The 8,918-nt window shown below is 26.3% G+C and overlaps 1 long non-coding RNA gene across 2 annotated transcripts in view; it reads right to left on the reverse strand.

Moving 5' to 3' along the window:
• Positions 1-46: 46 nt before the first annotated feature.
• The window catches only part of LOC116186441, a 17,470-nt gene continuing 8,598 nt past the window's right edge, over positions 47-8,918 (reverse strand). For both annotated transcript variants that reach the window (XR_004151437.1, XR_004151436.1), the window contains exon 3: positions 47-124. This is a non-coding gene — a long non-coding RNA (uncharacterized LOC116186441). The remainder of the gene's footprint in view (positions 125-8,918) is intronic.

The following is an 8,918-nucleotide window of genomic DNA, read 5'->3' on the forward strand; positions in this document are numbered from 1 at the left end:
TTAGTTAATTCCACTGGATTTCGTCGCCTGGCTTGCCTCCTTTTCCTTGACGCACTCGGCATAAAAATTCACGTGCTTCTCATACGCTTGCGTTGTTCGGTTTGTCGGCAGAAACACCAGTCAACTGATAAACACAAGATGTTTTCCCACTTGTTTTTGATTGTGTGCATATCTAAATGATACACCAATTAAATGGAAAGATTTTTTAATTTTTTTTAAATTTTTTTAATTTCTTTTCCATCGAATCATCGCAGAAATGTGATAAATCGGCCAAATTATTGCATATATCAATTTTTGTCTTAACAAAAAATCGATAAAAAAATTGCGTTCGTTAAACTTCTTTCATAAGGAGCGATAATTTTGAGAGGCGGCAATATTTTTATGAAAAAAGAGGAGGATTGATAGTAAATTTGCCGATAGCAACGCGATAAGTAATATATAATACGGTATGGTATATCGATAACCCATAATTGTCAAAAATGAATGTCGATGAAACGAATATGATTTTAAATAAAAATGCAAGGAATATCAGAAGATTAAAGATTCGTTTTGAAGTTAATCTTTCAAATGCGATTGATCAAATTAAGAAAAAACGATCAACAATATATTGTGATCGCGATACTTGAATGGAATCTTTTTTAGATTCTATTCTTTAACAATTGTAAAAAACCATTTACACGTTTCAAGTTCTCTCATTGGATATATCCTTGAGTATCCGCTAAATACATGCACAAATGAATATTTAAATACATGATTTGAAATTTTAGAAATTTTCCAGATTTGAAGACTGTTGATAAGCATTATTTTAAATACACATATTACAGATTTAGATCTTGAATTAAATTTTAGAAATTTGAAATAAATAAAAAACTATTCCTTTAGATTTTATAAACTGAATAAAAATGAAAAATTATCATATTTCAAATGATACGTAAATGTTTTTAATATAATTTTCGCAAGTTAAAGAGGGAAAAGTACGTAGCATGGTCAAGACCCCGTATTTTTCTTCGATTGTACCGCATCAGAGATAACGACAGGAAATTTTTATAAAAGCGATAATAGTTGAATCGGCGAAAAAGACAGAGACAAACGCATCGTTTCTCGCTTTATAAGAAAACAAGAAGAACGATTGATGACGTTAAACTTAAAAAATGTTCGATAATCTGACAAATTGGCTTTGCCTTCAACCTATTACTTAAATCATTCTATCATAAATTACGTAATTTATTTGATCACGAATTCTTCTTTGAAATAGAAATTATATCGAGAAAATAAATTTTCTCAGTTCAGAATTTATTGAATCTAACGATAAATAAATAAATACTTATCGTCGATTCGAATCAAATACAAAATACATATATTAAACAGATTATTATATCATAAATTAACAATAATCTATTAATATTTAATTAATATAATATTATTATATAATAATGTATATAATATATATATATTTTTATATATTTATAAAATATATATATAAAAGAAAAAAATTTGTGAAATGAGATAATGAAGCTTTAATAACCTTCGTTATTCATTACTTAATATGATTCGTTAATTTCGCATTTTTTTGGATAGTCATAAAGATAATTTCATATTCAATTTCGATTCAATAGAATATTAGTTTATAGCTTACAAAAATTTAGTTTCTTTAGGTCGGTATGTTTCAATGAAAAATCGTAGGTAACCACAGATCGGTTGACGAATATATTTTCACTCATATATTTTCTTGTTATACTTATTACTTATTTTCGATAATCGATCACAATAATCAAATTTTGAATCACTTGCTAATTTTTTTCATTTTCATTATTTTTTTAAATTTCGCAAAAACGTCGTATTTGAAATGATCGATAAACTTTTGCGCTGTTCACAAATACTAATGCACGAACATGGTGGAGCATACACCGTATCATGAACACACTCCGTCTTAAACTACACAACAGATTTGAGAAAGAGAAGAAACAAATAGGCAGTGGAGAGGAGAAAAGAAGAGAAAGATAGAAATGGAAGGAGAATCAGAGAGAAAGAGAACGAGAGAGCGTATACCCGACTTCCTAATGTCGTTAAGTTAAACGAATTAGGCCAGTTCTTCGATACTCGCACAAGTACGTAACCTTAGACTATATAGTCGACAAACTGAGATCGCGTTCAATTATGACACATGATTTAATTCTTTTAGTTTCTTAATATTTACCAGAAAAAACAATTTATGATTTCCACAATTAAAATACGGACAAATGTTAACAATAACGATTGGTCATACATTCATTTATATGACTTCCATCGATCGAAAATTATCTAAAAAAATGGTAATTATCTAAAAAAGATTTTTATATTGAGTTTCATAATTTTTAAATTTATTATATAAAGAACAAGATTTTAAACAATTTTATAACTAACTATACGTATAATCGGTAGTCAAACTTATTTTTCAAAATATTTACAAAAAAAATGATTACTATGCATAGAATTTCTATAAATATACATCCGTGACAAAATGTATATCAGCATGCGATTACTACTTATCAATTGTATATACATATAAACACATCAGAGCGGTTGACATTTAAAGTACATAACAGGTGAATTAATATCATCACACTTATAATTAATATCTATCTAGAGCTTCGATTCGTAGAATGAAAAAATAATATGAAACAATTTTTAAATAAAATTGATAGATGTTATAATAGATATTAACAATAGATATTAAATATAATATCATTATTATAATTATTTCGATCTAAAGATTATTTTATATTATATTTCATTTTATATTCGTGAATAGCTATTTTCTATGAATATTATTTATAAATATAATTATAAATAAAATTTCCGCATAATATCTAAATTCAATATCGATATCGAAATTGAAATATTTCGAAATCCATGAGAAAGAAACTAGTTTAGAATAGAATTTTTTGACTAATTCATATCATTATTTACATATTGCTGCTTGTCGCCACGAGTTGTTATATTAACAATTGATAACAGTTGCCTGTTGATGCACGTGTCATGAAGTATATCTATCGAAAATATAATAGTAGTAATTTTTTTTTGCAAATATTTCGGAAATTAAAATCGAATAGCGGTTATATGTATGAAAAATTTGTTCAAAATCTTACTTTTTAATAATAGTTCTTTATTTATTCAGAATTAAAATAATTCTTCAGAATTTAAAATAATTTTAAATAACTCAAAATTTAAATCTGTAATATACATCATATATTTAAAACATTGATCATTAGTAATTTTCAGATTTGGAAAAAAAAAATATATTATGAATAAATAAAGTAATAAATATGTTCTTTTTTAATCATTCACTTACACGTGATTTCAGAATGTGAAATTTAGATTCATAGAGATTCGTGGATCACAGTTTAAGAAATGTTATTCTATATTTCAAAATCATTAAAATCGATATTCGCTTCTCATGATATTATTTAAATTATCTTTTTTCTACATAATTACTATAATCACTATCAAACTATGTAAACATTTGCATTTGATTAAACAAAAGATCGATTCGATTAGATTCCGTGTCTAAAAATTTAAAGATTTAATTTTGAAAACAAAATCAAGATTAAGAAACAATCAAGGAAAAAGCTGACGAATGATTATAATCGAATTTGTTATAATATCGGCGGAACATAAGACGATAGTAACATGCATTGACAAATCCAACAGTCATGTAATATCATCAATCGTTATATACTCGTGTCACGCATCTCTTCGCTATTCTTCGTTCACGATTCGTAATGTTTTGATTAATGAGCCTATCGGTTGGTAAGTGAATCATAAAAGATTTGTTTTACGAACGACGAAACGAACACCTGATTGCATTTGTAATATTTACAAACATTATCGAAGTCTAAGTAAGAAAATAACAATTCGATATTTTTAATTTTAATTTCGATTTTTTTGAGAATAGGAAATTTTTTTTATTTATTGTGTTAAATATCTCTATCATCTAAGGATGTAATGTAAATATATATACATATTTTAAATTTTAATTTATCATTCTATCGCATATAACTTATATATATATATAATTGATTTAAAAATTAAAATTTTTATTCATAAAAATTGCAATTATCTGCTTGTGATTGTTAAGTGTTTCATTTTGAATATTAAAAGTTTGTGCAATAAATAATGATTTCAAATGTTTTGTTTATACCTTCGCTTTCTATACGTGATTGGGAATGATATAAAATGGATTGGAATGAAGTGGAACGGAATGGAATGAAACGAAATTGAACGTAACAGAACGGAACGGAACGGAATGGAACGGAATGAAATGGAATGGAATGAAATAAAAAAAAAGAAACAAGGTATATATTGTGTAAGTATATAAGTAAAGTAAGATTTTTTTTTAAGCACAGGAATGGATAATTTTCACATTAACACTCACATCACAAATTGTGATTCAAGTCGCACATTCGATTGTAGAAAATAAAATAAACGGTAAAAAATTAAAATGAAATAAAAATTCAAAGCGTCGCGTCACATGGTTTTTCACTGTATTTGTTGTATTTCCGTTGAATGATATTACGCGGAAAAATAAAGTAGTGATTCGCATCAAGCAAACCAGGACGAAATTAGCGAACGAATCGTGTACGAATGTGTTGCTTGACTGCGAGTCTCTTGCTAACTGAGCGTAGAACGGCCGTGACGGAGACACGCGAGCTCTGCTCGAGTCGAGCTCTTTCGTTACTGGATCTTACACCGACATGTTCTCTCCTTCTCTTTCTTCCTCACTATCCTTCTAATACGCATATGCTCCCTCCACTTCTTTTTCTTTCTTTTATATGTATGTGTGTGTGCACGAATACTAACGCAACGCACAAGTCACCGCTATTTTACCGAAGAATATTCATACAATAGCTTATTTTTTTCCAATAGTTTTTCAATTGGACTTATACATCAAATACAACATTCCGATAAGTTTTTCATGAAGTAGCATAGTAAAGTACCAAGTGATCAATTCACGATCGATTTTAATACTTATTAATAGGTGAAAAAAATATCAATCGTCACTAGCTAGTCACTATTAAATAATTATCGATAAGTGTGTTTACGACTTCAACAACGATCAACTTCTTTTATATATCCATTTACTCTAGTCACGTATAGCATCATTGTACGTGCATGCATTTCTGCGTGCACTGGATGCCATCATAGATAGAATAGAAATTAAACAGACAATACCACGCCTAGATACATTCGTTGTGCAACAAGTACATTTTAAGCGAACGAAAAGGAGGGAAGGAAGGAGGAAGAGATTGTGACGAAAGGAAAGACATAATATACGGGATATAGAAAGTTGTAGATCCATTATATTAATTGACTTTGGGATATATAAAATATACGAAATGAGCCTCCCGAGGCTATGCTCACGGAAAAAAATTGAATGTCAAGGTTAACTGATTTGACCTTTATGTATTAACTTTTATGTATTTTCTTAATTCTTTACCTCATTTCTTACTCGAGATTTTTTTTGGATTTTTTTTCCGATAAAAAAAGATATTTAAAGATATTTTTACTCTATTATAATACACATATAATATATAAATTAATTTTTTTTTCTTAGATATATTCTTATATAGATAAAACAGGGTAATCAACCGCGCAATCACATTGTGAAGAATTCAATATAGAACTACTACAAGTGGAAAGTTTGGGATAATGCGTTTAATGCTCGAAAAGTTTCCAAAGACTACGAATAGAAATATCTTATTCTTGATGTACATATGTACTAGAAAGCGAATCCTATGCAGCTAGCCATAAGATCCTGATGGATCGTAAAAGCGAATGAGAAAATAATTATCGATTCTCGAATCAACTTCGCATCCTTGACACGATCCACTTGTATGTGTATATGTACATTAGATATCGACCTACTTAATCGTCAGTTTACTGATTTTTTTACATAAACTTAGAATATGAGAGAGATAACCTTATTTTCATCTTTTAATTTATATATCAAAATATAATATATAATAATATTTATATAATATATTTTGTGTAAACTCGATAAAAAAAAAGTTTTTTGAAAGAATCAACTGTGATCAATTGCATTCCTATGTCATGTTTCGCTCGTTATGGCATTCTTAAGTCGGACACTTTTACTATGAGCGTTCTTTTCTGACTCACATACAACTGATTACACCGACAACATACCGATTAAATCAACTTTTTTCCTCGAAGTTTTACAAGCCACGGTCATTCTAACAAGTGACGCAACAATCGTTATAGCGGTAAAAAAGAACCGCGTAACTAACTTCGTTAGTTAATGTCATTTTTTTCTGAAAAATCTATATAGATATCCTTTATCATTATTTTCAAAGAGACAGAATGTTGATTGAACTGTCAATCAAATGCAAAATAACTTTTTAGTGGAAAGAATAGAAGGGTCTTTTTAGATAGAGACCTTTGCTTACATTTTGTTAAAGATTAACAATTTTAGGAACTTCATGCGACACTGATGTTATTATTCTGAACACACGTGTTATATGTATTTAACCTTCGATTTATCGATTCTCCAAACCTGTATAATCAATGCGAAGTGGGTGAAGCACACCCTTGGCATTGTATTAAGCATAGAAGAGGTCTCGGAAGGACTACACGATAAGAAACGCATTAGAATGTCAGATAAAGGAAAGAATAGATTAAGATTGATGGATAACAACTATATATACAAGTATTATAATCGAAATTAACTATAGGAGAAAACTTATAAGTTCTTTTTTCTCAGAAAGCAAACAATGAATGACAATTTCCAGTTTAAATGAAACGATATTTCATTTCTTCAAAAAAATTAGCATGCATGCATAAATATATTTACATATATTAACCTTAATATTAATAAACAAATTGTATCTCTAATATTTTCAAGGAGATAACGTTTCAAAATTTTTTATCTAGATCTCTTGTTCTATATTCTATAATTTATTATAGAATATTTTAATAATTTATTATATATTTGTAAACAATAAATGTATATTGTAAACAGTTAAATAATAAAATAAAATATTGTAAAAAACTAAATGAATTTTTTTTTCTTCCAAAAACTTTTATGAATAATAGTGAATAACACATAGATGAAATTCATTATAGATGCATAAGGATAATATGTATGCGATTGAATTCGAATCTATGGAGAAGTTTTTAATTTAACTATTTAATTATTATACCATTTTTAATTTAAACTATAAATTACGTTTTACATAGCAAGAATAAAGGTAAAGTTGTAAAACTATATTTCAATGATTTTCAAATATTATAGAAAACAAAATTCCAAAATAACTTTTTCCTATATATATAACCGTTTTTGGTTTTCAAAATAATTATAAAAAGAAATTGTTATATATAAAATTTTACTTATATATATAAATCAACGGGCGATTGCTACTTATCAATTGTTTAAATAAATATTCGGCGTATCCAGAAAATAATGAGTTAATATCACTACATTTAGCAATCGATACAATGTTAAAAAATAAAACAATTTTTAACTATATTAATTAATTTTTACTTATAACCGAAATTACAGTAATGTTATAACAATAAATATTAAATATTAATATCACTATTACCATTTTGTCATTATCATTTCGATTGTTTATATTTTATTTTCATATTTTTTTTCGCAGGTTGAAAAATAAATATTAACAATAATGTGAGAATGTTCTTATATTTTCGATATAAATTGGGGTTATATAATTCAAATATATCACAATTCATGAAGAAATAATTTTTTGATTAATTCATTGTTGTATGTATAATTCATTATTGTATGTATTGTCTGTTAGTGTGATGTATTTATATTAACAAAAAATAAATGACGGTTGCATATTTATGGTTGTTGTCATGGACGCATACATATAGATAAAATTCTAATAATAATAGTATTATATAATATTATATAATATAATATAATATATGTTATTATATAATAATAATAGTATTATAATATAATAATAGTATTTTTTTTCAAATATTTTTAAAACCCATTATCAGTTATATATATAGAAAAAAGTTAGTTTCTATAATATATTAATTTCTATATTTAGTAATTATCATAATCAAAGAGGAATTAGCTTTTCTGTAATTTCATTAAAATGTGATTTGCGGAGAAAGAAAAAGGAAAAAAATATATAATGGAAAACAATGATGAACATATTTGTTTGCCATCAAAAATTAGTAAAGATCAAGTTCAAGAGAATGGATGCAAAAAACATGCATAGTCGTGCTAAGTTAATTGCTTGACGTTGCTTTTGTTTCCTCTTCGATATTCGATTAATCTGCAAAAAAAAATATGAAGCCTTGCCACTGTTACTCGTGATGCTTCAAGTGACACGAAATCGCATACAAACTATTTTCGAAGGTATTGTTCGTAGCTTTTGAGAAATCAACGATAAGCTTGATCGAGAAAAAAACGCTCTTCTAGCATGATAATGCGGTGGAGGTAAAATTTTTATTTTCAAAAGGAAACATATTTCAATTCAGATTTCCTTTAAATTTTAGTTTTTCGTCGATAAAATTATTTTTTTTTTCTTCATTTTTCCATAAATTTTTATTTTAATTTAATTTTCTTTTAATTTTTTTATTTTTTTATATATATCTATTGGAACTTATCTAAATGTACATATATATTTTTTTTCGTGTATTCAATGTATTAAAAATATTATGTGTCAAAAAATGATACAAAATATATATTCAAAAAATTGCCAGATTTTTGTTACAAATTGTTTATTTCAAAGCTTAAAATTTTTTTGCAATTACATATAATATAATATAATGTCCAAAACTTTTTTTTAATTTATGAATATATTTTTATAAATTTTTTTATAAATATAAATATTTTATATTTTTATTAATCAATTTCGAAATCATTTTATTTTTTTCAATTTATT

Source organism: Apis dorsata, unplaced genomic scaffold (assembly GCF_000469605.1).
Source record: "Apis dorsata unplaced genomic scaffold, Apis dorsata 1.3 scaffold_691, whole genome shotgun sequence".
NCBI lineage: Eukaryota > Metazoa > Arthropoda > Insecta > Hymenoptera > Apidae > Apis > Apis dorsata.